Below are 9,776 nucleotides of genomic sequence, written 5' to 3'. Positions count from 1 at the left end.
CTGGGGGGCAGGGACTGAGCGAACGGCTGTGTGGTGTTCAGCTGCCTGCTGGGTCAAACCACAACGCACCACCATCGCAGTTCAGTTCGTGCAGTTTTCCAGGCCCCAGTGCCACGCGTTTCCCCGGTGCCTGCTCTTGCTGTATTTCAATGCAATTCAGCCGTGTGAAGAGCCCTGATACCCTGTCCTGGCAGTGGTCCGTCTCGGCTCTCTGTCGTGCCTTTTGGAGCTGTGACAGGCACGAGCGTGCTGCATGCCGCTGTGGAGCAAGGGTCTGTCTGTGACCCAGCCGGTATCTCGAAGCGCTTGCATTTGGATTAGCGCTCTCCGAAACAGTCCCTCCAGCCGGGGTGTTTCTACCAGGTCTCTGGGGTGCTGAGGAGGTCTGACAGGAAACTGCTAGAAAACGGGAAAGCAGCAAGGTCCCAGCGGTAGAAATGAGACAGTTGCTGCTTCTGTTGGAGGGACAGCTCTCTGAACATCTGCTCTGATAACCAGCTGTAGGTCCACCGCACTTGGGTGTCAGTGAACTCGGGGAGGAAGCTGTCCACAGGCAGCCCAGCGCGCTGCAGCAGATGACCCAGCTCCTGCCTGAGGAAGCCAAACATCACCACGTAGTCATACTGGATGAGACAGGGGTGGCAGAGGCTGACGAGCGGTTTCCAAGCCATGCTGGCGCTGTGCTGTCCGCTGTCTAAAATGTCCTGAACAAAGCTGCTGAAGGAAGGGCTGCTGCCCATGCCTTGCATGAACGTGGAGATCAGCCTCTGGAAGGGGTCCCTGACAAACAGCACTTTGGTGTAAGACCCTAACATGGCCTCTATCTCCGTCAGGTTGAACTCACTCAGCTGTGCCTCTGGAGCGTGCCGCCGAGGGTAGGGAAGTGGCACTGGGAGCGTCACATTTTCCTTCTCTAGCTTCTCCAAAAACTGCTGCCATTCCTCCACCCCTGTCGATGGCACTTGGCAGTAGAGGAGGTCCAGCTTGCTGCTTACCCTCAAACTCGAGAGCAGGCGAGCCCTCTCCTCCCGGCTCCTCGGCAGCGTGGTGACTTTGCCTGATCGGCTGCAGAAAGCTCTCAGTCTCTTCTTCCTGAGCTGCTGAACGTGAATGAAGGTGTCCAGTGTCAAAGTGAAGCCCTCCTCAGCCCTGGGGGCCAGGTCACCTGGGAAACACCATTTGAAGATGGGGGTGAGGAAAGTCCATAGTGGACCTCTGCCCCGAGCTGGTACCCCAGCGCAAGATGCTGTGGCAGGCTCTTTTCCAGTTATTCCACTGTGGAAAGGATATAGTGTGAACGAAGAAGATGGGGAGGAGAGGGGAGACCAGCCCTGCCTGGCAAAGAGCTTGGTTTTGCCAGGAAATGGGTTTCTGTCCCCAGGAACGTGTGAGAGCATGGATACCCAGACCCCGCTTTCCCCAAACCGCCATGTCTGAGCACTGATCTTGACCGTGGCACTTTGTGCCACGGACCCCGTTCTCCACTAAGTCATAATTTTTGCTTTTAACTCCTCGCTTTCGACTGAGCTTAACTGAGGTGAGTTTACCAAAGAGTCTCAGAAATATTCTGAGAGGCCGAGGAATAGTAAATTGGTTTGTAGCTACAAATACACGACCCCCTGCAAACCCTTTTGCATCTGTTAGTTAGTTAACATCAGCTATCAAATAAATGCGAAAGCAAGAGATTATTCTTAATGGCTCGGGGCCATTTAGGGATCCAAATGACTTAACTTCTTGCATCACTTCCATATGTAAATTTTTTTCTCCTGTAGATAAAAAGGCAAAAGCAAATAAAAAGCAAAAAGCAAATAGAAGCAAGAAGGCAACAAAGCAAATATAAAAGGCAAAAGCAAATAACACGGCTCTATGACAGTCGGTTTAATTTCTCAAGTTTCAGCTTTGCTTTTTACTCTTTATTTTCTTATTTTTGATGTGAAGAGGCCACAGTGGGTTTGAACGCAGAGGATGAATGCCTGCCTTGCTACTTTATGTTTTTTTAGCAGCAGCAGTCTGCCTCATCTGCTCGGTGTAGGCATTTGGCAGCCCTGAGGAGACAGTTAGCTTGATGGTTTCTCCCCGGGTCCTTGGGAAGTTAAATATTTCCTACTGATTTGGGGAGGCTGTCACACAGGGAAGAGAAGCACAGTTAAAATTAGGAAAAGGACACCAGGAACACAGGAAGAAACACAGCTGTGCCTGAAGCTATCCTGGGCTGCTCTTCGACTCTCCCAGCCCCAGACTGACAACGTCTGCAAAATCTAGCGATGACTTTGCCCTGAATTGACTGGGACTGGAGGGGAGGGATGCATTTTTTAGGCGAGAGGCATTAATCACCCATTTCCCTGCCCCTGCTCCCTCCTGCCTCCCCAACAGCGTTTCACCCTTCCCAGCAAAGGTTTTGGGAGTTACCTCCAGCAGTCTGACACCTGGTTTCCCCACCACACCGGCGATCAGTGACCCCACTATTTCCTACTAAGGACATCAAGCTGCAGGGCTCCACAGCAAGGGCTTTCTCTGTGGGTTATCCTGCCCCCCAGGGCTGTGCAAACAATATTTTCTGTGCCGTAGGCATTTGCCCACCAAGAACCTCCAAAACAAGCTCCAGGTCATTTCCCCCATGGTACAGAAATGCTGCCAGCCATGCAGAACCGCTGCGGTGCCCAGGTGTTACCTCCTTGGCCGGCGGCCGGGCTCCAGAGAAGCAGCCTCCAGCTCAGGAAGGTGGCAATGCCCAGGGCAGCTGAGATGACGAGGCGGGGAAGGAAACGCATTTCTCAGGTGCCGCCGCGGCGCTGGGAGCCGAACGCTGTGCGGGCGAGCAGGTGGGGACCCAGATGAAGGGTGTTGGGGAACTTCCTGTGTTTATTTAAGAAGAAACACAGCCAGGGCTGGGTTAAAGTACTGTTTGGGCAGCAGCTCGGCTAGGGGCAGGGAAATGGCCTGAGGCACAAAAGGTGCCTCCTGCCCTATGTTTACAAACTTGAGCTTTTGAGGCAGAATCTGCCTTTTTATTCGACGTCGGTGCCATCCTCAGCACTTGGCCACATCAGATGACTGCGGTCCCTGTGAGAAACGAGCCCTGCACCCACAGCCCCGTGCAGGGCCCTGCAGAGCCAGGTGGGGCGAGATGTCTCCGGTCCCCGGTACACCTTGTTCTCCGCTGGCTTTGCCACTCGATGAAGCACTGCTTAGGGGAACACTGGGTTCCATGTGTGGAACCCAGTGCTGGGTCATGGGTCCTGCCTCTGTAGTGCTGGTGGGTCTCTTAAGGTAGAAGCTGGGGCAGGGGAGGTGACGTGATGGGGCACATCCAGCGTCATGTGGCAGGTCCATGACTAACCAGGGACTGGAAGCGCTGAACTGCTGCCTGTGCCCTTTTTGCTGGGGGCTGCTTAAAATTTGTGACTGCTGCTTGTTTTGTGAGAGCAGTTGGGAGACCCCAGGCAGAGCAGAGGCCCGTTATACCGAAAAGGGGGTGCACGTGCATGCAGGCAGGCGCAGGTGGTGCTGCTCCTCCCTTTCCCCAAGGAGCCGCAGCCTGACCGGGGAGTGTGACAACCGTAAAGGCCAAGGCAAAGGGGACTGCGGCGGCCTGGGGAGCGTGACCCGCTCCCGTCCAGCCCCATGGTTGCCATGGCTACGAAGACTTCAAAATCATGGAGTGTTTAATTACAAATTGTCTTTTCATGGTGAGAGTTGCCACCTGCCGCCAGCAGCATCCCGCCGGCAGCCAGGCCACGGGCTGGCACATGGCAGGGAAGCAGTCCGGTTGAAAGACCCTGCAGCCGCGAGGGGTTATTGTGGCCAAAGGAGAAGGGACGGCTGCCTCAAAGCTTGGGGAGAGCAAGCGGGCGCGCCAGGCACACAGTCCGGCGCGGGGTACTGAGCCAGGCAGCGCCCAGCAGGCATGGGCGCAAGGGCTGTGTTGCACGGGGGCCTGCCAGTGAAGCAACCCTGTGTCGTGGAAACCCACCTCCCAGGAGGTCTTGAGGGAAACCAGCCTTGTGCCGTGGGTGGATTTGCTCTCCTTTGGACAACCGCGATTTTTCCCACCAGAGGGTGCTCTGCGCCCGAGGAACCCCTGCCCGCCTCCGGGCTGGCGATGGGGTTCGGCTGTCTGCAACGCTTCCCCGCTGTGGTTTGAAGAACTAACTTCACGGCCGTCATGGCCACATTCGTGATTTTAAAGTCTGCTGGGTCTCCTTTGAGCCTTGGGAAAGCTACTGGGACTCTGGGAAAGGCTGTGAAATGCTTTTCATCTCTCAGCGAGGAGGATATGTTTCCCTTAGGCGATGGGATCCCCGTGTCGGGAGGTCAGGTCTTGCGGCCGGACCCCGCTGCACATGTCCCGCAACCTGTTCCCTCAAATCCAGGAGAAGCAGGGTACAGCCCGAGGTCGGGGTGCACGGGGGCAGGAGTGAATGGCCACCCTTTGCTTCCCTTCCCAGCACAAGACACGCATTTTACTTCGAGCTGCACTGCCATGCTTCCTCCTCCCAGCCCGATGGGTCTTAGGGCAGGAGGGTGCCTGAGTGAAGGATAAATATTAACTGAAAATAAGTGTTTCTTGTGCTACTGTACTACTGACCACCCCACAAGGGCTGCGTGAATATCGGGAAATGACTGCACCGCAGGGCTCTGTACAAGGCAGCATGCCCTGCTTCTTCCCCAGCACAGGTTAGCTGGTGCGGAGAGCAGCGCCGTGCGCCTTCCCTGCTCCGGGTCACCAAACTGGTGCTCAGCTCCTCTTCTCCTCTGCAGCTCCCAAAGCTGCTCTTAGGCAGGCGGGCAGCAGCATCTGTGGTCTGGCTGCACACCTGAGCAGCAGAGCTCTGCAGGGGCTGCCGCAAGAGCCCATCCAGCCATCAGCGGACCCGGCTTGAGTGCAAGGAGGTCCTTTTTGTTAACGGTCTGCAGTAAGGTTGATAAATAAAAGGGCAGAAGGAACTCTGCAAGTTCTCTTGGTTAAGCAGGTGGCAGCAGCATGTGCCTTCCTGCATTAAAATATAACATTTCAGCAGGGACTGTCCCAACCGCAGCCCTGGTGAGCGAAAGTGCGGCTGAAACCGGTAGGGAGAAATGCAGTTTATTTTTATTTTACAGTCACAAGGCAAAAGCAAAGAGGTGTTCTCTGTCTGAGGGGCAGAAAAAAATAGTGAAAAACCCCCTTTGCTTTGCACTGCAAGGAAACAGCACTTACAAAGTTATGGGTCTCTTCAGAGGAGTGTGCGATACAGTGTCTGCTGTGGCTTTGCGACTTGCAAACAGGAGGAAACTGCTCCTGAGCTACTTGGGCCTGGTTTTGGGGAGCAGCCGCTTTGCCGTGGCTGCTTCAGCTTAGGGGCTGCCCAGGGGCTTGTACCCGAAATGCAGATTTCCCTTCTTTAACAGACCATAACTGGTTAAGTTCGTTAACTGGAGGTCGAACTTCCTCTCGGTGGTAGGCAGTGCCGGGGCTGTGCTAAGCCCTGCCGGTCAGCGATGCCGCGTGGGGCCCGGTGGGCATTAGCATCCAAACACCGCTCAGATGCCCGTGTGAAACCCCTGTGGTGATCTCCATCTTCCTCCTAATCAACAGCAGTGCTAACGGGCCGAGGGGGGGGTGCAAGGACCTCACACAGCTGGCATTGCCCTGTGGCCGCAGAGCCACCTCCCAAATATGCCTGAGACTGCTGTGGCGGTGGGTACGGGGAAGAGAGAAGCAGGGAACCTCTCCTCTCTCTAACTTTAATCTGCCATTTAAGCGGTTAACACTGTAATTTTTTTTCCCCAGGTTTCCTTTTTTTTTTTTTTTGGTGCTGAAAAGTTTTCTCAAGTGTCTGTAGACACTTTAAATTTAAACTTACTGCTAGGCTTTCCCTGCTTCTCTTCCATTGACTGCTTAGAAGCGGTCAACAAGGCTGAGACTGCAATTCTTGAACTGAAAGGCTTCCTGCTCTATGCTGTAGGGAGGCAGCACCCTTTTCAGGCACAGAGGCTGAGCCAGGCATGGAAACACACTCGCATCCTACTATTTTAAGCAATTACACAAGGGAATTAATTAGGGAATTCATTTGAAGCTTCACCTTATTTAGGAAAACTCTTACTGCCATGAATGTGAGAAAAAGCTATTCTCTTTTTCTTTGCACCAGCAATAGGATCGACTGAATAAGGATTTCCAGATTTAGCCCCACCGATGGCTCGAACTGGATTGCCTCGAGCTCCCTTTTTTTTCTCATAGGACGCAAACCCTTTGGAGATATTCTTATATGTTAATAAACATCCTCGTCTTCAGCCTTCCCGCATTACTCCCACACTTCCAAATTTTGCAAAGTATTGTCTTGTGTGACCGTGACCTGCGGGCACTGGTGTGCCGGTCCCCCCCCTTGTTCCTTGTTCCTCCTTGCGCCCGCCTGTGCTTGTGGGAATGTGAACTTTGCAAAGTGATGGCAAACGCCGCCTGATTCGGCGAGGGATGTTTTTACATTGCGAGTAAAGGAAGAGCAGATAGGAAACCTTCTTCTTCTGCCGCTTCTTGTTTGGAAACTCGGATCCAACATCTACGTTTTGCATGTGAAGTTGGGCCCGTCGCTCGGCAGAAACGCGGGAGCAGCCGGAGGAGGAACGAGCTGCCCTGCTCCCGGAGCGTCATTTAACGTGGAAACAGTCTCTTGCCTTCAGGAAGGACGGTCCTGAGAGCAGGGCTGCCAGGCTGCTGGCTGGGGATGCGTTGCACCGAGTGGAGGGGGATTCCTCGAAATCAAACCAAAAAGTTGAGGGGGGGAGTGGATATTTGTGGATAAACTGGGGGTGCTGCAAGCTGAGTGGGTGGCCTCTTCTCCATCACATCTCCTGATTCCCCGAGCTCCTCTCTGTATGCTCGTGGAGAAGCTTGGCTGCCCAGCTTGCTCCGACACTGCGGCACAGACTTACCCCATCTCTCACTCACAGGACTGCCTTAGTCACAGGGGCTGCTCAGGACAAGGTTTAGCACTTTAATGCATGAACCAGAGCACGTCTATAAACATCGTCTCCTTTAGTCTTGTGGTCATTTAAGACATTTGGCCAAAAGCGTCCGTTCTTGGCTGCTTTTGGGCTTTCCTGGTGGGGAGGATTTGGGATTTTCTTCTGTTTAGCTCCTGCCAGATGTGGGCAGCTGTGGGTGAGCCAATCTGCCCTGGGCCCATCTCCATCTCCTCCAGCGCTTAAATTCAGCGCTGCCACCAAGCTGCCAGTGTTAGCGGTGGGTTAGAAAGGTGGACTTTTGTCCTTCTGCGTTGGACAGAGAACACCAGGCTGGCTTTAGGCAGGCGGTGAGAAGCCAGAGGCCACGGGGACTGTCCCATGCGGCAGCATCCTGGGACTGGCCAGCGCTGGACCAGAAATAGTTACACAAGGCGGAAAGGAAAGGAAAGGAAAGCAAGTTCACTTTGCACCGAAGGAGAGGAGCAGGTAGGACAATGTTTGGAGTGGTTGTACAACTCCAGCGCTTCCTGTTTTCCCGTGGGCAGGAGCTGTGATTGTCACTTCTTATTCAGCTCCTCATCCTGGGAGGAAGACGGTATCGGGCTGTACGGGGGCAGCAGGATGTTTGTGTGGTAGGCTGAGTCAAGGTGCTGCTTTTAATACTCCCCGGAGCAGAGTCATTGGGGGAAACGTACATTTTAGATTTTTATTTTTATTTAAAAAAAAAAAGGCTCATAAACATCCAAAGTGCTTTGCAATTGCCATGCGGGCTGCGTGGCTTACTGCCAGTGCTGAGTGACATTTTTTTCTAAGGCTATTACACGAGGATTTTACAAGGTGCCATGAACTATTGGTAATTTAGTGAGGATTCATGTAATTAGTGATGCTATATTGAGAGGCTTTGCTTAATTACTACGTAAGCTGTTGAACTTTTTATTGACTCAGCTGGGCCCGCATCAACATGAACACCTAACCACGGTGGAGAGAGGCTGAGGCAGCTGTGCAACCTCCACCGCGTGTCTGCCCCGAGGACCCCTCTCTCCCCACTTTATTAGGGACAAGTGCGTTTTCCTGGGAAAGGGGGACCAGGGGACTCAATAAGCCTGAACTTTGTAAAAACTAAGGGGGTTACAGCCATCACCTCTCTGCAGCAGCAGATGGGAATCCCGTGGAAAAAAAAATAGCATGTGTTTGGATCCACGCGTGCAGGGAAAGGATGCTCACGGGACTAGTGGCCATCACCTCCATCCCAGCGGCTCCTCACGGAGCTTCACGGTGTTGCCCAAACAGCGCAGGACCTTTTACCGCCAAGCATTTCTCTAACCAGATCCCAGTCTTGCTTTGCGTCCCCAGCACCTCCCAGCTCCTCCTGGCTTTCCTCCCTCTTCCTCTGACTGTTAAAATGCAGTAGCACCGCAGGGGCCGGGGAGAAACCCGAAGCGCTCACAGACAAACCGGGCAGCACCTATGCGTGCGTGGTAATTTGGAAAATCTAGTCCTTCACCTTTTCTTTCTCATTTATGTTTAATATGAAGCAAGTCTTGTCTTGGTTATTATGTTCCTTAACAACATGTGCTTTAGGGTGCGATTCTTGGCTGCCGTTTATGTTCTAGGGCCCTGACTGCAAGTGAATAGCGTAGGCAGATGTTTTTTTATTCCATCCAGATGCTTCTCCTCTTTGGACCACTGTACCCTTTGGGACCAGAGTAAGAGGGAGATCCACAAAGCACCCTTGGGAGCCACTTCTCCACCCCACCAGCATGGGGGCAAACCATGTGCTTGACCCCAAGCTTCATGGAGATTGCCCTTTTTTGTTCTTGGGTGGCCACAGCAGCACTGCTGGGGACTGCACAGAGGAGATTTGGGTCTGAATGTCTCAGGACCTCCTGGAAAAGAAGCGGCGGTGGTGAAAAATGTTGGAATGAGGGGAAGGAAATCTTGGATGTAAAACATCCCTCACCAGAGCCAGACTTTGATCTCCCTCCTGTTGTCCCTGAAGGGAAGGGGAGGTATGGACTGGAGGGAGATGGACAAAGCAAGGTGGGATCTCACGGGATTTGGGCTCGTGTCTCCCGTGGGTCCTCTTTTCCTGAGCCTAGGCTCCCTCACTGTAAAACAGAGACCCCTTCCCCAGGCTTCACACCCTGCGCCTGCCCCGTTTTTTAGGAGGAAGCACTTTTGCTTTATGTTTATGGCAGCTTTTCCCCCTTTTTGCCTCATTTTTTTTGTGCTGCTGGGCGAGGAAGGCTCTTGGACGCGTCTGTTGCTGGATGTGGGGGGATGGTTTCTCAGGCAGCTTTTGGCTCAGGGACTGGCTTTTGCTGATGCTTCCCGAAAGCTGAGCTTGTTTGAGGGTGCACCCAGGCATCTGCCCATCGCTCCTGGCCTCTCCTGAGGGAGCGCTGCCACGTTACACTGCTGGCTTATCACATTTTCTTGGTTGCTGGTTGTTTCCATTATTCATGTAGCAACTCTACAACTATTCAGAGATATCTGACTTTTTCTGAGTGGCTTTCAGAGAAGGTGGCAGCACGGCTTGCTTGGGCTACCTCCACACCTGGCTTTGCGGGATGTTATTTCTGATGAGCGACGTTTTCGGGAACTCTGGAGTCTCTGGTCCCAACTGTTTTACTGTACCAGAAGTGGCAGGGGAAAAAGGATTTAAAGTCTGTTTGTTTTACTTTTTTGTCCAGACAATAAGCCAGCAAATACTCCCAGGTTGTTTATATTTGGATAAGGCTGCTCCACGTCCTGTGAAAGGAAAATGACACATCTACTGCTCCTGTGGAGAGACGGTGTGGGACAAATGGACCCGGCTGCAGCAGGGCTGG

The sequence above is a fragment of the Pygoscelis adeliae genome, unplaced genomic scaffold (genome assembly GCF_000699105.1).
Source record: "Pygoscelis adeliae isolate BGI_AS28 unplaced genomic scaffold, ASM69910v1 Scaffold1, whole genome shotgun sequence".
NCBI classification, from domain to species: Eukaryota; Metazoa; Chordata; class Aves; order Sphenisciformes; family Spheniscidae; genus Pygoscelis; species Pygoscelis adeliae.
Note: the sequence above shows the minus strand (reverse complement) of the source record.